The following is a 27,217-nucleotide window of genomic DNA, read 5'->3' as shown; positions in this document are numbered from 1 at the left end:
CCTCGGGTAGAAATGCGAGGTGTATATTATTGTACATGCCACAGAATGCTTTGCTTGCATCAAATTGTAAATCTCTTTCCAATGCTGGTTCGGTATACCAATGTAAGGCTTTGATTTTCGATATGGAACGAAGTGGTTTTTAGGTTAAATTTTACTGGATACCTTCCCATATAGGTATATATTTAAGTGAAGTTGCTGGCATATCAGGAGAATATGCAACATCATCATCATGTTAGTTTTCATCAACTAAAGACAGGGATGAGACACTGAGATCTGCATGGGAGACTGATAATGCGTTAAGGATTTTCGCAGGCTGCAGCGATTGCAGGAGCGATTATGTTTGTCACTGGAAATACCCATACTACATATGGCAAAGCTCTAAGAAATGACATTTATAATGATGTTAAGGTTAGGATGCAAGTATTCATGGGAATATGTCGATGGTAATAACTATGTATATTATGTTGTTTGTTTGTATGGTGTTTTCATGTTGCATGGAACCTAGTGGTTATTAAGTAATGGGACCAACGGCTTTACGTGACTTCCGAACCACGTCGAGTGTGAACTTTGTAAATTATGTAACAAGCCACCAAACTCATACATTATTTCATTATGTATTATATTGTTCTGAACTTTCAGAATTTAGGGATAGAAATGTTAATACAGTTCCAGAGCTGGCGTGTTATTTGTTTAACAATACGATGTTTGCAAGTATTACTGAGAAGTTTTCCAATTTCTAATGGAACCCAATTTCTAGTGGAACAAGTGATTTTGGAAAGGGTACTATGTATTGTTAACATATTTTGGAGGGTTTACCAGCATGTTAATGTACTCCATTTGATGTATATATGAAATGCGTCACCCCATTTGATGTATGAGATTCGTCATCTTTAATTTTAATAAGCTACAGCTCCACTAAGTTGAATAAATGTTATATTCATCAACTCCACGAGGGTGGCTTACATTATTTGTTCAAGTTTAAAATTTGATAAAGGCTTAATAAAATCTTATATCAGTTTTGCCACCAATCAATAACTGACTACTGCTCCTTCCTTATATACTGTATTTAACTGCTCCTTCCTCAAGTTAATAAACTATAAAAAGTCCGATTGGTACCTTCATCAACTGCCTGATGACCCTTTTAAAACATTCCAGGTGCTATATACCAAATACGATCAAACACCAGATTGCCATACATAGCTTTTTAAACTCAAGTTCGTTACACAATAGCAATCATTGATGTGTACCACCAATTGCATCCAACTCAAATTTTTCACACCCTTATGTTAATGCGCATATACTCTTGATGAATACCATTGGAAACTAATGCTTTATTATGGATAGCAAACTCACTGCCTGTGTTCAGGAAAAGTTCAACAGGATTTGTCCAAGGAATTATCACAGTTCCCACTTGCATTATACTCAGCCCCACAAAGTACTGCCCTTGTTCAAGGATTGTATTTATGAGCTCAAGAACAGCACCATTTACTAAAGTGTTCACAGGTAGCCCAACACAGCATTTGACAAAGTTCATGGATAATAAATCAATTGCCCATGTTTATGGATGGCATCACAAAATTTATTAGCAGTATTCGTGGGTAACATCTTTGAATATTACCTTGTTCATGAGTAAATAAACTCATTGCTTGTGCTCGAGTATCAAAATGCTTGTGTTCACGAGTAACTAACCCATTGCTTGTGTATGTAGTAACAGTGTGTGAAGTAAAATTCATCGCCTGTGTTCATCGAACAAACTTATTGCCTGTTCATTCAGTAATAACTCATTGTCACAACTCATACCTGGACAATTGATATCTAAGAACCGATGTATAGGACAATTCAAAGGTATTAAGTAGGTATAAAGTTATATTGAAAGTAAAATAAACATTTTGCGAGGATGTAAAATAGAAACTGAATATAAAAAAATTTACTAATACTTAGTACAGATTATTGGCCACAGCTTTTAAGAAAGACGTTATCTGGCAATAACACTCATGGCAATCATACTTTTGAAGCAAAGTTGACAGATTTGTTGCACTCTTTTTGCGCTCCTCATTCTACATCAGTTTTAGTTTTCCGCACCACGAGGCACATTAAAATCACCTATTTGAATGCTGAATTTATATCAATTGTAATACACAGATGGACAAACTAAATGTGCCATCAGCCCTGTTGACAAGGCTAAAATTAGCCTTCTTTCCTAATCCTCTACGCAATTATCGTACTACAAATATTGCTCCAGATTCAATTTTGCAGTATAGTAAGATATCAAAACAATGCCTTGATTGAATAGGGGATCACCACTTCTGCGGTCGCCACCAACAAATCCTCTGTGCTAAACTATGTTGCTGGCAGTCAGCCAACACTTCATCTTGTAGACAAGAACATTCTGTCGCAGTCACAATTCTCGCGGTCTCTTGTGATAAGGCTTTGGTTTTTCTATAATCGATGACAATTCGCCGTTTCCTTTCTTTCACATCAGTTCTGAAAAAGTCTTCTTGAAGATACTAATTCCAATGGGTCCTCCTCAGCCATAGTCTGAACGCGCGCTCTGCACATCTTAACTTCACGTAACCATAATTTTCTTGATTCATCTCTGCATTCTGTTTGAAAATTATGTACGTAGTTAACCACAAACTTATTAGCTCCTGAGATTTTATATATGGTATTGTACAAGTTAAAAGAATCTTAAAACAGTTTAAAAGTAAGAAAAATAAATTGGCTTGACAAATACATAATTTAAACGAGTTTCAACGAAAAGTTGGGATGAGTTTGAGTTTTCTGTTGGGCGAACATTAACTAGCATGGACTATGGAATTTAAAAATGCCAATCCATAATTAGGGTTAATCACAACCTCTAAACTAATAACTGGCCTGTTTACTCTAATAAGTATCTGTAAGAAGGTTAAACTAAAAACTACCCCATTTACTTTAGTAATGGGTTATTTTTAAGTTAATATACTTAAACCTCTTATGAGTTGTCCTATAAATCAGTTGTCCTTGATACAAAATGTCTAGGTCAGGGGTGTCAAACTCATGGCCCGTGGGCCACATTTGGAATGGTCTCAAGTGGCCCTCGAGGTGCCAAAAGATTTTTCAACTCTAGCTACTATTAACTGTTAGAACTAAGGAAAATTTAACTCAAGTTACTTAACTGTTAAAAAACGAGACATAGGAAGACCAATTTTACATGTGTAAATTCAGATGAACCCAAATGTATTCTTGGTAAACCAGGATGACCAGCAAATGACCAGCAATATAAGTTGTAATCTTAAGTCTTAACAATAAGTAATTGCCAAATATTTGATGGCCCTCGAGACCATAACCAAGTGCATAATTGGCCCTCTAAGGGATTAGAGTTTGACACCCATGGTCTAGGTAAAAGTCGTCCGGTAAGAGTTATCAGTTGACTTAGGAACAGTAATAAACTACGCCTTTGTTCGTGAGGACAAACTAGCTCATTGCATTTATTCATAAGAGTAACAAACCCATCGCCTGTATTCATAAAGTAACAAACCCATTGCCTGTATTCATGAAGTAACAAACCCATTGCCTGTATTCATGAAGTAACAAAACCATTGCCTGTATTCATGAAGTAACAAATCCATTGCCAGTATTCATGAAGTAACAAATCCATTGCCAGTATTCATAAAGTAACAAAACCATTGCCAGTATTCATAAAGTAACAAAACTATTCCCTGTATTCATGAAGGTACAAAAACTATTCTGTAATTCATGAAGTAACAAAACCATTGCCTGTATTCATGAAGTAACAAATCCATTGCCTGTATCCCTAAAGTAGCAAACCCATAGCCTGTATTCATAGAGTACCAGACTCAATGCCAGTATTCAAGAGTAAACTCATTGCATATATCCATAGTATATCATACCGTTGCCTGTATTCAGAGTAACAAACTTGTATTCATTGTTACATACAAACTCAAAATTAGCGAACATCAATAAAATGCTTTAATGGGTAGCATTTGATACACAGATTAAGCTAAGAGTAACCTAATAGTATCAAAACTAACCAACATACCTAACAGCTTTACTACACTCAAGATATTCCAATTCTATGCTCAAAAATATCCACGACTTAAAACTTCCATACTTTAAATATGCTTTTGTGCTGTCTAACAGTAATAAGTTCCTAGCTTGAGTTTATTAAGTTCCTAGCTTGAATTACTGACAAACTTCATAAAACTAATCCCATCTGAGAACAGCAGAAATCCAAACATTACTCTGAAGAACCTGTCTGGGGAAAATCCTACTTGGTTTCGATGATTTTCAAGATTTTGGCTATTGTAAATAACCAGTATATTTAGGGATATATAACCAGAAATTCAGTTGCTAGAAGCTAATGCCTCAAAATTCTATACCTCTAAAAATTCTACCACCAGCTTTTAGATTTAAAATTTAAATTCAGGCAAAACTGATGAAAATTGGTCAAAACTCCAGACTTAACTTTAGAAGCTATTTTCAGGAAGCTAAAATTTTAATAGAAAACATACCAAAACACCTGACCTATACATAAATTTGATTTGTTTTAATGCTGAATATTGCTGTTTGATGACACCAACGTTTTCTATTTCCTCAAACTTTATGAAGCTTCTGGAACTTAACTAGTTGAATGGGAGGTAACCAAGCACTAGTATCTACTAGGTTGGCGCAAAACCACCCAAGAACCTGCATAGGCCATACGACCTACTATGCAGTACAAGGGGAGCTCCTCCACCCCTTTTAGGGGCGCCGCCCCTAAAAGGGGTGGAGGATAACATACTATTCAAGAATTACGCTAAAAGTAAATTTTGGACAAAAACTAGCAAATTAAAACAATTAGAAAAATGACAAACTTGCCGGATAAAAATGCTTACATAACTCTTGCTAAAGAAAGCCGCTTTATCATCCTGGAAAACAAAACTTTTAAGAGTTGTGCGTAACTTAACTAATCTTTTGAAAGTTTTGGACGTTTACTCCGTCAGATTATGGGTCAATGCCCGCAGGAATAGTTATAACGACTGCCAAAGATTAGCAAGAGACTAAACACGCAGCAAGATTCTAAAATAACCAAGACAAATACACAATAAAAGTAATAAAATAAAATACCAGCGTTACCTTGCAGAAGTCCGGGTTGATTATAACTTGACTACGACGTGACAACAAACTAAATTAACTCTCAAGCGCCAACTGTAGTTAAGTTGCTCGATAAAGGGGTTTTCCGTAAAGACTTCCCAACAGAAGCAATTCCGCTGCGATAAATGGTGGAAGAATTGAATACGCCGCTCCGGATGAACAATAAGGATCACTTGGCAAACTCCCGTTAACCGCCTACGACCCAGAACGATGTATGTCACAGCCAAAGGTCCGCCGAAGGTTCGAATGAGGTCCGAGTCCGACCGGAACGGTGTTGTCATTTGCCAAGGACTCTAAAGTCTTTGTCGTGTCTTGCTTCTTGGGACATGACCGAATGAGATCCATAGATATCCTTGAAATCGCTAATTTTGCAAATATTGTTCTTATTTCCTACGCCCTTCTTTTACTTGCCTTCCGTAGAAGTTTAAAATAGAGCACACGATGAATAGATTTTCCTGAACGTGACTCATAATTTTTTTTAGGATTCACGAATTCGTTTGTAGCATAAGTCTGTCGCATATTTCTTTTCATTACTTTGATAGAAGAACTTTGAATCTCGTGGATATTTTGTCATAACGATATAATATAATGGAATAGCGTTTTAATGTAAGTATATAGTACATAAAGTGTCTGTGTCTGTTTTGTTCCGTATAATTGGATACATTGCATAAAACTTGGTACACTGGTGTGTGTGTGTGTGTGTGTGTGTGTGCGCGCGCGCGTGTGTTTGTGTACCCTACAACAACGGGGCTACCATCAAGTTTTATAGGTCATAATACTTAGCTGCTATCAGCTGAGCCCCTGTTATGTTGGGACTCACATTGTTATCTGCTTCATATGTAATACGAATAGATAGACTGAACAAACGCAATACCAAACCATTTTCAGATTCCTGGATAAACCGGCTTCAATCCAGCCAATAGCGGTGATATCGCTCATTCATCTCCGTCTTTTCAGGATGCACGGGAGTTATTACATTTTTGATCATTAGAGTAACTTGACGCTAAGTCAACCTGATCTCCATTCATGCCGATGTTGAACTGCCGCTATATTACATCAGTCGATGATGCGGGATGTTGGTCGAATTCCCAGCAGTCATTAGTGAGATAATGATTAATTTCAAAGCTCTGCTTTACAATCGCTGAACACAGATTACCAGAAGCGAGACCTCCGTAGGGAGGTAGGACCGCCAGTGGACCTCATGCGTTGCACTGTAGGCATTACTTAAGGTTCTTTGCAGCGTGCTTTCGGTCCCTAGCTGCAACCACTTTCGTTTCTTTTACTGTACCTCCTTTCATATTCTCTTTCTCCACCTGAATCTGCTTCTTCAGAAAGAATGCACAAAGGTGTAACAGGATGAAACCCTACACTCTGAATCAAGTGTTAGGAGAGGGTGGAAAGTAAGATGGAAGAAAGAGAATATCAAAGGAGGTACAGTAAAGGGAACAAAGGTGATAATGAACATTAGGAATCTTTCCGGATCTATGATTCGGAATAATTCTGTGGTTTCCTTAACTTTTGTGTAGGATTATTGCTGTAAGTTAATAAATAATCAGTATATCAATAGGCTAATTCTTATTTAGCGAAAAACCCAAGTATGTGGTTCGGAGCCCGCAATAAGCTGTAGGTCCCGCTGCTAAGTAACCAATTGGTTCCTAATTTTTACGTGGCTAGGTGACCAATTGGTTACTTAGCAAATTTCTCTGACTCCACGTTGGCAGAACGGAGCATCGAACTCCGGACTACCGAATCGGTAGGCGAACACGTAAACCACTCGTCCAACGAGGAACTTGAGTACTCGTCAGAAGGCTCCTCGGCGTTCTATTCTCCACTATTGGTTTTAATGGCGACCCTCCTTATTCGAACGATCGTTATCGAGGTACTAAAATTACTCCCACTAATGAACCGGCTTTTGAACCTGATCCTGAGTTTCTCGTCATTATCATCGAGATATCTGACGTAAGATTTGCCATACGAAACAAGGCGTGATCAGACCTCCAGGTTACTCGGGGCGCATTCTAAAGTCTTCAGTCAAATAGAGCCTTGTTCCACCAGCGAAAATTGAAATAAATACGCTATATTTTATTATAAAAAAAATTTCTGTACTGTTTAACATGCGCATTATTTATTTTTCACATTTTCATTCTAATAAATAAATCATGAATATCCTATCATAATATTCCTGTACCTTTAACTTAACGGGAAACAACTTTTTCAGACCTTTTTAGGTTTTCTTACTAACGGCCGGCGTCAGTAACCTCGTCGTTGTCACGCCAGAAAGTACTAATCAATCGATCAATCCTACTAACCGCCACCCCCGCCCAAAAAAAACAAAAAAAAAAACAACAGAAACTTAATAGTTTGTAGGCTTACTCCCCGGGTAAGCGAAAGTGGAATAGGGTCTTAACACTAGCTTTTGAATCTGATACTGAGAATTTTCGTCATTATCGCCGAGATATCTGACTTAGGATTGGCCATAGATATAAATGGGATAAGGTTTCGCCATTGACTGAAACAGTTGAAGCTCGAAGTTCTAGTGTTGACGGATATTAGCGTTCACGTGATCCTATTGTTGATGGATACGCCAATTATTTTTATCGGTTATACCTTTAATATTACTCTAACTAAGTATCTTTTGATAATAAAAGAGGATGTTTTTCTTAGTGGATGAAATTTGTAAGTGGAGTCGTGTTTTCGTATGAATCAGCAGGGCCGACTGTCGCTTTTTTATAATTACCAATTTTATTTATGTAAATATATTGTAATGTAAATGCAATACCATAAATTGCAATAAACCATAAATGTATATTTTCTAAATAAAAGGAAAAACAGTATTTGAACACAACACCAGTAACCACTTATCTCCTCATTTAAAATTATTCCTTTTTTTCTTTCCACATCATAAGTAGATACTTGTTCCAATTACAGCATTTGACATTATGTTTCACTTGCTTAGATAACAGTTAACTATAATTATTAATGCGAATTAGTCTTTACCATACAATCGAATTTTGTAATGAGCTTGTAACAGTTTATCTAGGTGGTTTAGAGCCAATCTGATAATTCACCGGTTTTAACAATTATTCCCATCCTTTTCTCTGACACTTCCAGTATTCATACAGGTTGCTCAAATATCTAGTACGGTATTATTATATATATATATGTATATATATATATATATATATATATATATATATACATATATATATATGTGTGTGTGTGTGTGTGTGTGTGCGTGTGTGTGTGTGTGTTTAGGCGCTCGTGTGTGAGTACGTATGCGTTAAATAGAGCAGAAATTCTTTGAAAAAAAAAAACATTCCCAACCAAATCAAGTGACTGAAATAAAAGAAACCCGTAGGTATTTCATTACATTCAAGTATACAAATGTATATGTTCGTAAAAAATGCTGAAAATAATAATATTACACTAATACATCCTAAATGCAAAAATCTACCAATATAAAGAAATATAGGAGACAATATTAGTTTTATCTTAGTAAAAGAATGATTCTACAGACATTCTGAAAAAAAGCTGAAGGCACAAACGGTCAACTGTCATATTCAAAAAACAAAACATTAATGATATAGGACACTGATGCAAGTAGCAAAGAACAGTGACATATATGCCGAAACATTTACGGAAATTCAGCGAAGTCCTAAAAGAGCAGTAAAGACAAAACACAAGCGCTTTGTCAATAATATTCCAGTGCGTACCTGAAGAATGTATGAATATTAGCAAATAACATGGGTCATAAAAGTTTAAATGACCCAGCGATAGAACTCCAATTCAAACGCCCGTCCTTTCAATATAAACAAATGATGTCCCCTACCACTGGGCAAACATTCGTTTCGGTAGGAATTTTGAAAGCATTGTCATATACGTTTAACTCACATTGCTCGTAATGCTTTTTATTATCAGTTTCGTTTTTGGGGTCAGACGTTTTCTCATCATGCCACTGACTCTCCAGTTTCAATGATTCACCTTGGACTGCTATTCTAAAAATGGTTAAGGGCCCAAATAATATTTACTCTCTTTAAAAAATCTGTATGTTAATCTTCATCCTTGCGATTCAATTTCTTATTAAAGCCAGTTTTTTCTATATAGCTGAAATCATATAGAAATATAAAAAAAATTACTCTCAATATTATTACTGTTATTACTAGTATTATGATTACTATTTTTTCTACTACTTCAGCAACTGTGTGGATATTGCCGTTTATTCATTTTTTATCATGTTATCTCATGTATCTAGAGTGTGTATGTTACTGTCTGTACTTAGTATATTCCATGTACTACATGGCCTTGAGCTGGACAATAAAATTTTATTATTATTATTATTATTATTATTATTATTTATTATTATTATTATTAAAAGCAGTTCCAGTGCATTATGTAATAGTTATATATATTTATGTTTTAACAGCTCATATTTTTAGAAATTGAAGGTTTATTGAATAAAGAATTTAGACCAAAAGCCAAGCGCTGGCACCTATGAGCTCATTCAGCGGTGAAACGGAAATTGACAGTAAAAGGTTTGAAAGGCGTAACAGGAGGAAGGCCTCGCAGTTGCATTACGAATCAACTGTCAGGAGAGGGTGGAAATTAAGATGGAAGAAAGATAATATGATAGAACGTACAGTAAAAAGAATGAAAGGGGTTGCAGATAGGGGCCGAAGGCACGCTGCAAAGAACCTTAAGTAAGTCCTACAGTGCACCCATGAGGAGCACTGACGGCACTACCTCCCCATGGGGATCGAAGGTTTATCACATCAAATCTATAATAGCTGAGAGACCTCAAGAGTCTCTATCCTCTATCACGTTTTCAGTACAACGTTAACATGCTAAATTATTTATGACATATTAAACAAATAAAAAATCGACTTTTCTGTACAGTGTATGTGCTGTATAAAACTCTTTCACGGCCCAGTGGTGGATTGTGTTGTTGGGACTTAAAGCGCTGCCAGACGTACGATATAGATAACTTTAACCTTAAATAAGATAAAAACTACTGAGGATTGGGGGCTGCAATTTGTTATGTTTGATAATTGGAGAGTAGATGATCAACATACCAATTTACAGCCCTCTAGCCTCAGTAGTTTTTAAGATCTGAGGGAGAACAGAAAAGTGTGGAGAAAAAAAGTGAGGACGGGCAGACAAAGCCATCTCAGTTTTACATAAAATTAAAACGGAAGTTCAGCCTATTTAAACCATTTGGAAACAGCATCATTATGGGAACATAGAGGCTTGATGGCTGATCGAGAATTTCAGTTATGGTTCAAACTCTCTTTAGTGAGAGATTGAAATTCCAAGTCAAACAGGTTCCTAGTTTTAGTTTCTGTGAAAGAAAACTTTTGAGCTGCCTATTTGTCTGTCCGTCCTCAGATCTTAAAACCCACTGAGGCTAGAGGGCTGTAAATTAGTATGTTAATCATCCACCCTCCAATCATCAAACCTAGCAAATTGCAGCCCTCTAACCTCAGTCATTTTAATTTTATTTAAGGTTAAAGTTGGCCATGAATCGTGTGGCTGGCATCGATATACGATAGGCCACCGCCAGGACGTGGTTAAAGTTTCACAGGCCGCGGCTCATATAGCATTATACCGAGACCACCGAGAGATAGATTTATTTTCGGTGGCCTTCATCCTACGATGTACAGGAAACTTTATTTCTTCGGCCCATTTTATGCTTGTTTATTCTTGAACCGGACTAACTTATATATGTCGTATGATGAGTTACTGACAATATCTGAGTAGGAGGATTGGTTGATTGATTGATTTTGTATTATATCTGGCGTCACAACATCTGGGTAATTGACACCGAAGAGTAGGAGAAAGAGAGACGCGAAAAGAACTGCGTAGGTCAGAGATGGCGAAACAATGCAAACATAAAAGGCATATATATCAGTCACGAAGAGAGCAAAAATTTGAGATGGAAATCACCATGCATCACTCACGGAGCTAACAAAGATAAAATCCCAGAAAAATGCTTTATGGCCATTTATGATCTTTAATCTGACCCTTCTGCATTTGATCTATTCACCCTCGTGACCGGAAGCCCCTATATATATATTCTCATTTCCAAGTCCATTTACGCAAATTGCGAAATCGCTGATGGATATAAATTTTCCATGGCGTCTGCCTCCAGCATTTGCAGAGGCAAATATGCTCTTTTCATCCTCAGTGAAATAACTTTAATCTCATTCCACCCCGCCATATTTTTAACCGTACATAACAAATCCACTAAAATATGGTAGAATGATCCAGCCACCCATATTTTTCAGTGAAAAACTAAAATATCATTTCCTTTTACGATAATGCTTTTGAATTTGTTCCAAATGATTATAAGTATAATGAAAATAAATGTTACTCTAGGACATTTCTATAGTTCATTTTGCCTTAAATTTCAGGAAATATGTTTAGAAAAAAATCGTATGTAGGCAGACAAAAATTTTCTGCGTTGGATTTTAGCAGGAGTTTTCTGGCACAAACGATAACGGGAATATATATATATATATATATATATATATATATATATATATATATATATATATGTATATATATATATATATATATATATATACAATCTATATACACATATATATGGATATATAAATATATATATATAGTAAATATATATATATAATATATATATATATATATATATATATATATATATATATTCATATATATATATACATATATATATATATATATATATATATATATATATATATATGTGTGTGTGTGTGTGTGTGTGTGTGTGTGTGTGTGTGTGTGTGTGTGCGCGTGTAGAATCTATTGGTCACTTTTTACCAGATACATATGCAACTGTAATAGCCGTAATGTCCTCTTAACTTCTCGTATTAAGTGTCCAGTAGATTTAGCATATATTTTCCAGCCTAAAAAGCGATAGAAACGATTGCCTACGTGGCTACGATGGTGAGGATGGGTCTATTCCAGCTCTAATAAATATATCTGAAAACGACAGGTATACGTCTGTATGTATGAGAGGCAATTAACTTTTATCCTTCTCGTGGTCAGGTCGGCAAAGTGACCTCGTCGTGATTGTAGTAAACCGGGTTCGTTTACCGCTACCGGACATCATAATTCTTCTTATATTTCTTGCGCTTGGATCTCAAGACTTTATAGTGACAAACATATCAAAAAAGCTCGAAGAATTCGAGAAGTTAAGAAGGCATTGTGGCTAATACAATTACACACACACGCACATATATATATATATGTGTGTGTGTGTGCGCGTGTGTGTGTGTGTATGCATATATGTATGCATTAAGCTACAAATGTCCTTTAATATCCAATAACTAAAAATTTCACCTTCGATTAACATAAATGAAAATATATTAATTCCGATGAGAGCGAATTGGATATTAAAGGACATTGTAGCTTAATGCATGTATATGAATCACGGTGATGTGATAAAAATTAACACATATGTACATGTGTGTGTGTGTGTTATGTGTATTGCATTTGTGTGAATGTGTACAAAAAAAGCAGACAGATTATTATCAGGATTATACCGCGTCTATGCTTTAATCTATACATACCATCGTTCAAGCGTTTAACTTCCGATCTTTAAATTCAAGTACTATTGAAAGCCCGGTCAGTACGAAGATGGGTCAGTACCAATAACTGTCGACTGGGTCACGTATAAGGTTAAGTGACCATCCTTCGGCCGCAAGCACTTGGCGATAAATTTCACTCCAAAAATCATTGCTCGAAGACTTATACAATCGACCTTGGTATTCTGGAATGAACGGTAATAACAATAAGCTTCAAAAAGATATCAGTCAGTTATGGCAAAGCTGGCATGAAGAAAGATGTTAAGAAAGATGCAAGTTTCTCAAGATATTAGGATATATATATATATATATATATATATATATATATATATATATATATATATATATATATATATATATACATACACACACACACACACACACACACACACACACACATATATATATATATATATATATATATATATATATATATATATAATATATATATATGACTGGTAAAAATGTTCTGTTACAACAGAATTCCATCTAATAAAAAGGAGCCCATAAAAACACCAAAATATAGAGAGAATAGTACTATATTTCAGAGACTGTTGTCTCCCTCTTCAGGAAGATGAAATATAGTACTATTCTCTCTATATTTTGGTGTTTTTATGGGCTCCTTTTATTATATATATATATATATATATATATATATATATATATATATAATATATATATATATATATATTATATATAGCGCAGAGGGAAAACATTCTTTTCAGCTATGGTGATCAGCAACCCGGTTTTACTTGGAAGAGGTTCTGGCCAGTCAGCCAACGATTTCTCTCACCTTTTACCTGTTTTAGATCTGCTCTTTCCTCAGTAGATCGCTCTATGTTTACCTGGGAGTAAGTGAAATATTGGTTAACGTAACTAAAACATAATATAAGTACAAAGTACAAGCTACTATACTCTGTTTTTTTCCATCTGTCCATCCACCTGTGGTGTTTTTGTATGGTAACACTGCGTCTCGGGCTTTAGCGTGTTACATTCATCTTACATTCAACGATTATAATAATATCCTATTTCGAATATTAACGGTGTAATTCGCATACAGTAAATTATTAAAACACTGTTCAGTTGCAAATGTACACCCAGATATCCTTTCATTTACCTAAAACTTACACATTGCGTAACTATCTAAAGCCCGGGACGCAGTGTTACCATGCGCAACCACCACAGGCGGATGGACAGATGGAAAAAAACAGAGTATAGTGAAATTTCTGCCTGCTCGCAATAAGAGAGAGAGGGGAAAAAATATGTCTTGCTCCTTGGTACTCTCAGCTCATTAATGAACCATTAGTAGAAGAGAAAATCATCTTGACATTTTCTATTGGCTTTCTCTAACGTGAGGTTATTAGGAAAGTCTGGAGTGGATAATAGCTCAGTCGAATGGGAGTCATTATCAAGGGTCACTTTAGATAATTGACCTGGACGGAGAACACTCTTCTTCTGGAAGCTAAATATGAAGTTATTATGGCCAATTTAATGTATTATGTGCCTGACTCTCTAAAGGGTATGGAAGAATGAAGGCATAAGTATGTCGCTTAAGAGAGAGAAGAAAAATGATTGAAAACCACACATTTATCAAAAACGTCTTCATTATTTACTCCTTTGTTATGACACACACACACACACGCATATATATATATATATATATATATATATATATATATATATATATATATATGTGTGTGTGTGTGTGTGTGTATATATATTATATATATATATATATATATATATGACTGGTAAAAATGTTCTGTAACAACAGAATTCCATCTAATAAAAGGAGCCCATAAAAACACCAAAATATAGAGAGAAAAAGTACTATATTTCAGAGACAGCTGAAGAGGGAGACAGCTGTCTCTGAAATATAGTACTTTTTCTCTATATTTTGGTTGTTTTTATGGGCTCTTTTTATTAGATATATATATATATATATATATATATATATATATATATATATATATATATATATATATATATATATATATATATACAAAGCTTTGCAAGAAATTTACGTAGTTTGAGTAAAACCTTTTCTATTATGAGTAGAAGAGAAAGAACTTAGCTAGTAGAAGTAGGGAACTTAAGATAAAGCTTTATAAGGAATTATTCTGCCTTTTTATGACAACATTTTATTTTTCTCATGAAAAGACTATTCTAATTAAGAGATGTCTCAGTCGCAGAGCTAGCGAGGTAGGAGGTGCTTTATATCATGGGAGAGAGAAGTGTATTCAACAAGCCAAATCGTTCTCGTATTATATATATTTTTTTTGTGTGTTGTGGAAGGAAGGTGAGAGGAAAGTGGGCCGGAGCACTGATTAGATTGTAAATCCTGTTACTTATATAATTGTAAGGAAACAAAGACACGAATGGAAGTTTTCTTCAATATGAACCATGTCAGTCTGTTTGTGTCTGCCAGTGTGTCCATCTGAATGAAATATCTCCAGGAACTAAGTTTTAATGCTGGTGGGTGAAAGCACTCAATGAGCAACTCGTTTCATAAGAAAACCTTTTATTGGCGACCCATGAAGGTCGAAATGGTTTCCACGTTCGATAAATAGTCCCATTTTCGTGGATCTCTGCCAAAGGGTAAGCATCAGTAGTTACCACCTGGGAATCGTGTTCACTATTTTGCATTGGGAATAGCCATGAAGGTCGAAATGGTTTCTACTTCCGATAAATAGTCCCATTTTCGTGGATCTCTGCCAAAGGGTAAGCATCAGTAGTTGCCGCCTAAGAAATGTGTTCACCATTTTTCATTGCAATCCGCCTCATCGTACCAGCACGAAGGCAAACCATCCAATAGCAAAACCTCCTTAGCAAAAGTAAAGGACTGGAGTTTAAAGCTTATAAAAAAACTTTATATTTTGCTATAAAATTTTCTATTTTCATATCATACTCTCCGTGATGTTTTAACCTAAAATTCCCAGTTCCTTCTGCTTTACAGTTTAATTTTTATAAAATGATAATTTTTTTTTTAGAAATAAAACCATTTTAATTACATTATATTCTGGTCTCTAGCGGCATGTGGCGATAATCCCATTAACTAAGCCACTTTACACTTTTACTCTTTTTATTACACTTTTTGTATGTTAGAGGGGACACATGGCAAAAGCGGAATTTTCTAGCGTTATTAATTTTAAACAATTTTCATTAACTGCGCCACCATTTTCTCGCTAGCAATCCAGAGAAGTGTCTCTGCCTTCGTGTTTTGTAAGCATGCACTCCTTTTCTGAAGTGAATACGTTTATTATAATTATTTTTTCTAATGAGTCGTAATACTTCCTTTTCTGTTTACATTCATGTTGATCCTCTTTCAAGACATTAAAATTTGAGACCATGAAGGATTTTGTTTCAGTTGTATCTTCCGTGTTTTATTTTAATAGCACGGAATCCACGAAGAGCTTCCAACATATAAGTAACTGTATTTGGGATTTCAAGGCACTAGAAGCAGACTTAAAAGAAAAAAAAACTCTTATCAGCCAAGACTTATTCCTCCCACCCATTTTCTCTATCGATCGAACAATAAAGGAAATTTGAATGGATGGATGGATGATGATTTAGGGACAAACCCAAGCGCTGGGACTCTTATGGCCATTCAGCGCCGTTAAATAAAGGAAATATGGCCACTGCTGTAGGAAATACCATTTGGTAACAGGTAGAGAATGACGGCTGATGTCAAGTAATCTATCCTACGAGTTACAAAAGAGACTGTTCTATGATTCCTTGAATGGTAATACGTGTATCTAACGATCGTCTGACCTGATGGCAGGTCATCACAAACTGTTTCTTGATAGTCATTTGTTCATATATCAGTGACACATTTCCTTGATGAAGTTCTTTAATAATAATAATAATAATAATAATAATAATAATAATAATAATAATAATAATAATAATAATAATAATAATAATTGAAAGACGAGTGAAGTGGGTTTCATTGAGTAATTTAGATATTGCCACCAACCATATCCCGGTTTGTATACGGGCCGTCGTGAAAATAAAAGCAGTTATTCCTCTTATTTATACATCCTACATACAAGTATAAACGTTCTATTGAGACCATCGAGATCATAGTTGTTTTAATGTTGGATACCTTTATAAGGGATGATAAATCCAAGTAGTCCAAAAAGTGCAGGTCTTGATCTACATTTTCCTGAGTCTGAACAACGATAAAAAGCTTGAAAAAAGGGGATGTGTAAGTTGTAAACATTATATTCCTAATTTAACGTAAATTAAAGCGTGCTGAAATCTACTGTCAAATAGATCAGTTAAAATAAACACGTTACACTTTATTAGAAATAATTTTTCTGTACTGTTTAACATGCACATTATTTAGTTTTTACAATTCCACTCTAATAAATATATCATAAATATCCTATCCTAAAATTCCTGTATCTTTAACTCAACGCGAAACACCTTTTCAGACCTTTTTAGGCTCCTCCACAGATCTTTACTACCCCACAAGAAAAACAACAACAAAAAGCGATAACTATGACCTATAGATTGGCTTTGAAACTTTGAAATATACAATTTAGTGGAGATTACTTCAAGCGTAAGCTGACAGGCGTACTAAAACTGTTTGTATATGAGTTGTAAATCCTAGTTAGTTCCATTTTCGCTTTGACTTTAGCAGTTTTAATTTTTCCACAGCATAGAATTATTTTCCTTATGATTAACAGTTAAAAATATCGTAGCTGGTATTCAGACACGTTGAAAACTAGTGGCGGAATTGTGATGGGAGTTTCAGCCATTTGATGATGTTGTCACCTAAACTTTATATTCAGTCTAATTCAGTTCAATGGCAGAACCATCTTAAAGGTCTGTCTGAGGATTCTAGGGGCCTTGATACCAGCCAGCATGATTCAAGTGGGGATGATTGTATTATTAAATGGTGCCCCCTCATACTAGCGGATAATATTAACACTCACAGTTCTCTTCTAATGTTGACATTTTGGAAAGCTCGAGTAAAAGCCTCTTGGACACACAGGGATCCAGCAAAGTAACCGCCTATCATACAGAGGCAAGTAAAAAGGCCGTTTTGTAAATGAATACAAAATCAGCTACTGTATAATGAATTCGATATTAATAGGTTATTTTTAATTTACCGTCTGAAAACGTAACGATGTTCTATGGGGAATTCGTGATGAAAGTATCACGTGTATACACACACACATATATACACATATATATATATATCTATTATATATTTGGCAATGTGTGTATATATGTATGATTGGTATGGGTGTCCGGGCCGTCGTCGGTCTGACAGGACTGAGATTCGGAACGGAGATGGTTTCCACCCCGGGAAGGTCGAGACCTACTTTCGGGAGCCCGGAAACCCCCGGGAGGCCGGGCTCTTAAAATTTCTAAACCCCCTCCCCCCCTTCCCCCCCCCCCCCCCCCCCCCCTTTTTTTTTTCCCCCCCCCCCCCCCCCCCTCCAAAGGGTGAGAGGGATTCCCTGAAACAGAGCTCGTTCTGACCGTGAAAACGGGGGGCTTGGCCATAGCCCATAGACTTAGCTACTTTACAAATTTCTGTATACATATGACTTATCAGTTGGAAAAGAATACTATGGGTAAACATCAATGACATCATAGAGGGTGGTATGGGAATGAGGTTGATAGAGAGAGAAAATAAGAGGTAGAGGTTTCAAGCACCTTCAGTTCCCAGTCAGGATGGCTTTTGCAATGACTATCAATAAAGCCCAGGGACAGTCTTTCAGAGTGGCTGGCATCAACTTGGAGCAACCTTGCTTTTCTCAAGGGCAGCTTTATGTGGTGTGCTCAAGAGTGGGCTCTCCGGAACGCCAGTTCATTTTGTCACCCGAGGGAAAAACAAAGAACATAGTCTACCAAAAGGCTCTCCGGTGAATCGCAATCTCACTGCCAACACCAAGAATTTTTCTTTCCATATATGTTCATAAAGCTTCGTTTTGATATTCATATTCAATGATGTTGATTGTTTTGTCAGATTTGCATTCCTCACAATTCAGGTCGTGGTACTGTATTCAATTGTTGCTTGATTTATCTATTTTCTTTTCATAAACTATGCTCTCGGTTACATGGACCAATCTAGCTGGGACCCGCCTGTAGGGCGGGTAACCAGATAGTATATATATATATATATATATATATATATATATATATATATATATATATATATATATATATATATGTGTGTGTATATGGAGAATACATGGATACACTTGTCACTACAAAGCCTTGAGATCCAACTTGAAAGAAATATGAAGATATAATGTCCGGTAGCAGGGAAACGAACCCGCGATACCATAATCACAACGAGGTCACCTTGCTAACCTATGTATATATAGATATTAACACACACACAGACATATATATATATATATATATATATATATATATATATATATATATATATATATATATGTGTGTGTGTGTGTGTGTGTGTGTGTGTGTGTGTGTGTTAAAAACTATATATACATAGGTTGGCAAGGTGACCTCGTCGTGATTATGGTATTACGGGTTCGTTTCCCACCACTGGACATCATGATTTCTTCACATTTCCTTGAAGTTGGATCTCAAGCCTTTGTAGCGACAAGTGTATCCAAAAAAGGGCAAAGAATTTGGAGAAGGTAAGAGGGCATTTGGGCTATTACATTTATGTCTGTATCTGGTAAAAATGCCCAGTAGAGCCTATGTATATATATATATATATATATATATATATATATATATATATATATATATATATATATATATATATATATATATATATATATATATTCAGAATTACAGATGGCTCACACCACTATCCCAGTTTTTTTTTTTGTTGAACCCCCTGTGAAATAGGAGGCGGAAACCCAGGATGCATCATTAATTCACCATTGCGAGTCCATTACATTATTAATGACTATCGAAGGGAAACCAAACATTCCAGGAATTGGTTTCCTGATGGGAATTAAGAATATTGGTCGTCTTTCTGACAAGATCGGCAACCTGTCTGGTCTCTCTGCTTCATGAAATAAGTATTCAATTTGCATGAACTGTGGAGTGTACCATAGTTTCTCAATTGATGTATCCCTCCTCTATTCAGTTCATTATAACCTCCATATTACTATTAAATTTTGGTGGCAGATTTTGGAGTGAACAGAGGCTGAAATGAGAGACTATTTTCTCATAGAATTATTCATCAGATCTAACTCTATGTTTTTTTTTTTATAGATATATTCGTTAGATCAGACTCATCGTTAACTTCTTTTTGAATATATGGGTGCTATTATACTTCGGCACTGGAAATGATTTTCTTAAGCTTTCATTAGAGAAAATGGACAATATCTTACGGCTTTAATAGTATTACAAGCAGAATTTTATCAAAGGTGACTAAAATATACCAAAAATTAACAAATATAATTTTATCCTACCGCTCGGGTTTATATTTAAAAATTTTTAATGTGTATATTTTACAAATAATCTATGTATTTCAATGTTGACATTTTTTCTGTAGTTACTCATAAAAATTTTATCATTTAGTAATGAATTACCCTTTGAATGGGTAAGCCATAAAGTTCTGTCTATAATTTATGGATTTTGCCACGAAGTCAAGAGAGCTTTCTTCTTTCTTTACCGAATGGTTGTAGTGCCTCGTTGGACGAGTGGTTTACGTGCTCGCCTACTGATTCGGTAGTTCCGAGTTCAATTCCCCGCTCAGCCAACGTGGAATCAGAGTAATTTGTTTCTAGTGATTAGAAATTCATTTCTCGATATAATGTGGTTCGGATCCCACAATAAGCTGTAGGTCCCGTTGCTAGGTAACCAATTGGTTCCTAGCCACGCAAAAATATCTCATCCTTCGGGCCAGCCCTAGGAGAGCTGTTAATCAGCTCAGTGGTCTGGTTAAACTAAGATATACTTAACTTAATCGAATGGTTTTTAATTCCATCTGTTTCATGAGACACACTCATCCTTCAGTGATCTTCAGAATGGAAAAAATCTTCGATTGAGATCGGTGACTTTAAGTAACAGTTACCATAATCTGAAATAAATCATAGCCGGTTTGTATAATAATTCCTCTTTCAGTTCCCGTCTACATTAATCGGGAGATACTCAGAATTTTCCTGCAGCGTTGAAAGGTTACGAATTATTTTTCTTAAAACTTATTAAAAAAAATTCTTTAGCCTTTCTTATGATACTCTCCATATACAAGGTACTACTTAACCATACTATGTGTTTCATGCACTTCAGCAAGGTGAAACATATTTGACAGAATTTTATTGCATTCTAGTTCCAAAGTATTCATTATTATTATTATTATTATTATTATTATTATTATTATTATTATTATTATTATTATTATTATTATTATTATTATTATTATTATTCAGAAGATGAAGTCTATTCATAAGGAACAATCCCACACGGGCCACTACCTTGATATTCAAGATTCCAAAGAATATGGTGTTCACTATTAGGAAGAATTAAGAGAAAGTAAAGTGAAATATTGAAAGAAGAGAATCAACTTATCATAAAGGAAACAAATAAATTAGTAAAAAGATAATTTCAAAAAAGTATTAAAATGCAAGATGAATAGTATTTTTGGTAGGTAATATTGCAGTTCCAATTGTACAACATCCTCTGGGAGGCTGTTTGTATCACTCAGACATTGTTCAATCCTTGTTTTTGAAAATGGCAGATACATCCTTTTAAGATTTACTGCAACCTCTTTCTTTCCGCTGGAGAGCTGAAATGACATAAAATGTTAGTCGCTGACGCCTTGTTTCCAATATTATTTTTGGTGGTATCTTACTCAGTCCACAGTTGGTCCCTTATGTCTAATCGTTTTCTTGGATGACACCTTTGGCCTATTCATGGATGTTTTTAAATATATACGTTCTAAAAACAATAGGATAGCATTCGGAAATAAGCATTTTTGTATAAGACTGCGTATTTCTGGTGGAATTTTAAAGAAATTGCAGATATGTCTTCCAGGTTTTACACGTGAGTACCAGACAATGTTCTACTTTTCGTGCAAATACTAATCCCCTTTGTAGTTTTCTGTAAGAGAAAACTATTGTGCCGCCTTTGTCTGTCTGTCGACACTTTTTCTGTCCGCCCTTAGATCTTAAAAACTACTGAGGTTAGAGGGCTGCAAATTGTTATGTTCCACCCTCCAATCATCAAGCATGCCAAATTGCAGCCCTCTATCCTAAGTACTTCTTATTTTAAGGTTAAAGTAGCGATAATCGTGCTTCCAGCAACGGTATAAGACAGTCCATCACCTGGCCGTGGTTAATGTTTCATGGGCCGGGGCTCATATGGCATTATACCGAGACCACCGGGTGGCCTTGATTTTACGATGTTCAGGAAACTCGACAGCACTGAGGAAACTTCGGTGTATCTTTTGCTTGTTTTAAATATCAACCAATAAATTTCTTTCATATGACTTTATATTTAATATTATCGGTAAAATATAAGATATATAATTCGACAATCATCCATAAATGTACATTTATTATTATTATTATTATTTAATAATCTACATACAAAATTTACAATAGTTCTTTGGAATCAGAATAGCATGACTTGGTTCTACTCATATGAATTAGAGTACAATTCGGAACACTTCTCGACACAAAACAATCTTTGTGTTTTTAATAACCTCGAAAATGTACACGTTTTCACCGTAACATTATCAGAAACATTGATTAAAAGATAACCAGTAGCATGGTGATTATAATGCCTTTAATGTTGCCATCGATGGGAACAGTTTTCTCAGCAGTCCGTAGTTTACAGAGAACAGTACAATGATGATATTTGTCATTATATTTGTTTGTTTGTTCCGCAGCTGTTTCATTACAATTTTATTGTCCTGTTAGGGATTGTTTTATCTGAAAAAGAATGCAAATAAGAGTTCAGTTTTAATTTAACGTAAAATTATCTGGATACAAATGTGATAAGTTACTTGATCAACAAGACCATATATCATATCTGAAGCTGGACTAAGTCAAGATGTCTGCGCCAGGCCTTTTACGGCCTTTCTCATCGTATCCTTCTCCAGGTAAGGGCCCATACTGGAAAAAGACTGCATCTTGGACAACTGCATAAATTACGTCATCAGTAAGAACTGATTAAACCTGCCTGGTAAGAGTAGAGTGCGATTTGAAATATTTTCATGGATATATACACAAAGACAATCTACTTCATATATGCTACAGTTAGAAATTGTAATGTCGAGAAAACCTCCCTGGAACAAGAGATCACAGACAGAAAATGATGCAACTGGTACAGAGGTCGAAGCCCTACTTTTCAAACAAGCCCAGAAATCCATTTGCCAAAAGATTGCTTTACTGAATCAGTGACCTCGAAGGAAAAAAAGATTTCTCAGTCAATTGCGATTCAGGTTTTCTCCCCCTTTTATTTTTATTAATCTCTCTTCCTGACCCCACTGTCTTCTCCCTTGTCTTCAGAGTTGGACCAAGAGATAGATCTAGATTGGCAGAAAGAAAACGAAGCCTTTCAAATCCTTTTGTTGTGATGATGAAAGTCGAGGTTTGGTAGAGAAATTGAAAGAGTGAAGTCGAGGTTTAGTAGAAAAATGGATTTCCTTCTGAATTTCATGGGAGGCTGTACACGAGAGATGTCGACGTATTGCTCTAACATTTTGTAAAATAATTTCCTTTACTTAGGCACTAAGTCTATTTTGCCATGATGAGAATATGAAAGGTTTTGTTAGAATATCAACTAAAGGCGTTAGTGTTAAGAGCAGCCATGTTTAAAAATAATACCCATCATTATATCAAAGTGAAACGACGTTTAATCTAGCACTTGAGTAATTCATTTGGTTGCAATGAATAAATCATTATATGAATCATTATATACTCATACATTTATAAAAACTTATTGGTAGAACAAATTACATTTTCAACAGCAAAAAAATGGCAATAAACTACAGAAAATGTATAAATAAGACAAGGTACAGAAAATGGGGGAAAGATCGATGCTTTATACAACTGTTCACATCTGAGAAATGTTTTATATGTAACTAGATTAACATTTTATTGATCTTTAGTGCTATTATATATTGTGAACACTAGCGATATCTCGCTTACAGACATCAGGTTGTAGACGTACTAATTTATAGTCAAGTAAACCACCATTTAGTCAATAGAAGTAACAGTTGCTTTTAGTTTTGTTTATTGGATGAATTATTTTACCTGCTGGAAGGCAGGATGGTCGACTAATCTCTGACTGGTGCTAAAAGTGCGGCGTCATGTACCAGCCCCAGCAAGCTATAAAAATAGTTATTTCTTATCCTCTAATTATACGTCGATTTTCCCATTCTCTCATTTTGCTTTCATCTCCCCATTGCTTCTACACAACACTCCTAACAGATACCTCTCTCTCTCTCTCTCTCTCTCTCTCTCTCTCTCTCTCTCTCTCTGTTTATCTACAGAATTCAAAAAAAAGTCCTATTATGTTTTGTTTTTTTTTTTTTTCTTTTTCATCCTATGGACTCAACACAGAATAACACACACATGGGCATACATACATACATACATACATACATATCATATATATATATATATATCTATATATATATATATATATATATATATATTACATATGTGTGTGTGTGTGTCTAAAGGGAGGCATCTAGAGGCATAAGTAAGACATATTCTTTGGAACAAGATCCTTCCCTTGAGAGGATCTAGTATTTGGAACTCGGTGACCTGATCATATGCGATTGAAATCTCACACCACCCTGCCATTTTTAGGAATATGGTGGCTTTAATGTCCCTCATTCCTGTTAGCGTGAAGTGGATCTATATAAACGTTTTTGATTTCTCTAAGGACTATCCTTACAACTTCACTCAAGAGGATGACGCATCTCAGGGGAGATACAATAACCGCTAAGATTTTCTATTTGTGACATACTTTCGATAGTTAGATTCACATCAACCGTGCATTTGATGTCTTGGCTAGTCCCTTACGACGCTCCTGATTGGCAGTTGATAAATCGCCAATCACACGGCTGGAAACTCTCGGTCTCTCTCGAGAGTTCACATAGGCAGGATGTATGTTCCACCTCTCCTGAGGGTTACTTTTGAAAGACGGATCCCTCAGAAGTTGTACCTACAACCTGCCTATGTGAACTCTCGAGAGACTAAGAGTTTTCAGCCCTGTGATTGGCTTATCAACAGCCAATCAGGAGCGTCGTAAGGGACTGGCCTAGACATCACATTCAAGGGAGATGTGAATCTACTATAGTACTTCCTTCTCGTCGTCTTTCCAGACAGTCTCGTTGAATAAATAGCAACATAGCAGGTCAGTGTCCGGGAATTAACCTTGGCGGAGTGAAAACAAAGTTTTAAGGAAGAACAATCAATCATCTCGAGTTTTTCACCTGGTATTCCAGGGTGGTGATTTGAGTTGAGGTGTCCAGTAAAAGGATTCTTCTCGGATTGATTTTGGTTGACGAAGAATTTCGTTGAACGATGAACGAAGAAATGTTTTGGAATTCGTCTCTGGGGCTTCGTTGCTAAACAACCCTCGGACATTGTAGTGTGTAATTACGCATCTATATCACTTCCATTTATTCGATAACTATAGTGAGAAAAGGAGCAAAGTACTGTGTCCCTGAGAATGACGGACTTCTTTGCTGCCCTAAACTGTAAATTATGTATGTGGTAGTTCGTAGACTATGGTGAGTCACAGAGGGGAGAGGGATTTGGATGGTGGAGTGCTGGGAGATAAGGAGGGAACAAAAGAAGAGAGGTGATAAAATAGATGAGTGATAAATAGGACGCCAAAATGAGTTACTGGTTACCATATTGAACAGGTATGAAAATAATACCCAGGAAATGTATACCTTGTCCAGTGTCTAGCACTGTTAAAAAAAAATCCATCGACGAGAAACAGTTAGTAGTGGGGATTGAACATAATCTTACATATCAAGAGGAAGACAAACATCACGACAATTTTTTTTTTTTTTATATTTTAATAAATTTTTGTTTCGACAATCTACAATGATGGTCGTAAGTTACCGTTTCCTAAACTTGGACCACTAGGGCCAACTCTGGGCAGGCAATTCGGCTGCCAAAATATCGCTTTTTTCCAAACGATTAGTTTTCCATCTGACCCAAAATTATTTATCTTTTATTTTTGAGCTTATTATTATTATTCATTATTTCAGTAGGTGAAACCTCTACACATAGAATAAATACACCAAAGGGGCCATTGACTTGAAATTCAAGCTTCCAAAAAACGTTGGTTTTAACCTCCCACCAAAGATCCCACCCAAACTCCAGCAGTAACTTGATCATGAGTTCCTCGTAGGACGAGTGGTATACGTGCTCGCCCATCGATTCGGTAGTCCCAAGTTCGATTCCCCGCTCAGCCAACGTGGAGTCAGAGGAATTTGTTTCTGGTGATTAGAAATTAATTTCTCGATATATTGTGGTTTGGATTCCACAATAAGCTGTAGGTCCTGTTGCTAGGTAACCAATTGGTTCCTAGCCACGTGAGAATATCTAATCCCTCGAGCCAACCCTATGATCGCTGTTAATCAGCTCAGTGGTCTGGTTAAACTAAGATATACTTCACTTGATCATAATACAGAGCCAGAGATTTTTCAATGCCCTGGGGTAGACGCGAACTCGCCACATCTGAGAGGCCTATCACGACACTGACCACTGTGCCTGTTCAACAGCTTGTTTTGTTTTAGTAATAAAACTAACAACAGTAATGACAATCAAACAGAAGTTAATCTAAGCACTGTTGTGAACGAATAGAAATATCTTTTCATTAGAAAAGATACAGTTAAAACAGATTTATCGTTACTATTATTAAGGACATCTTAGTTTAACCAGACCACTGAGCTAATTAACAGCTCTCCTAGGGCTGGCCCGAAGGATTAGATATTCTTACGTGGTTAGGAACCAATTGGTTACCTAGCAACGGGACCTATAGCTTATTGTGGGATCCGGACCACATTATATCGAGAAGTGAATTTCTGTCACCATAAACAAATTCCTCTGATTCCTCGTTGGCAGAGCGGGAAATCACTGTTATGTAAATGTACATATATTTAAATCTAAAACCGTAAGGATAGCTTTCGGGAATCCTTACAGTTTTAAATTTTAATATATATACATTTACATAACTGTGGATATTTTTTCCATTTGAAGACTCATGCTACTATGAGTATTTTTAAATTACTATTATTATTATTATTATTATTATTATTATTATAAAAAGAGGAAACCCAGCAAAAAGACAATAAAAATGTGATCAGCTTTAATTAGATGCTAGAGACTTTCCACACCGAAAATCTTAAAAAGAGGAATAAAGATAATGGATGAACAGTAAAAAGGGCAAAAAATCTTTCTCTATAATAAACAGAACGAAACAAGGCAAACGCAGCTCTGTTTGTGATATGATAATTGATCCTGCGTTTAATTGGGTATCGGGAGCAGTACGTGTATGTGTCCGCGCGCTCGTGTGTGTCTGTGTGG

General features: G+C 35.7%; 1 protein-coding gene and 1 long non-coding RNA gene across 2 annotated transcripts in view; one reads left to right on the top strand and one right to left on the bottom strand.

Moving 5' to 3' along the window:
• Positions 1-27,217, top strand: part of LOC135195841 (synaptotagmin-15-like) — a 682,485-nt gene that overhangs the window by 521,403 nt on the left and 133,865 nt on the right.
• Positions 1,913-5,364, bottom strand: LOC135195477 (uncharacterized). Its single transcript, XR_010310149.1, has 2 exons — positions 5,116-5,364; positions 1,913-2,603 (listed from the first exon to the last, which is right to left on the bottom strand). It is a non-coding gene; the product is annotated as an uncharacterized LOC135195477 (long non-coding RNA).

Source organism: Macrobrachium nipponense, chromosome 16 (assembly GCF_015104395.2).
Source record: "Macrobrachium nipponense isolate FS-2020 chromosome 16, ASM1510439v2, whole genome shotgun sequence".
Lineage (NCBI taxonomy): Eukaryota > Metazoa > Arthropoda > Malacostraca > Decapoda > Palaemonidae > Macrobrachium > Macrobrachium nipponense.
This window is presented reverse-complemented; position numbering and strand designations above follow the sequence as displayed.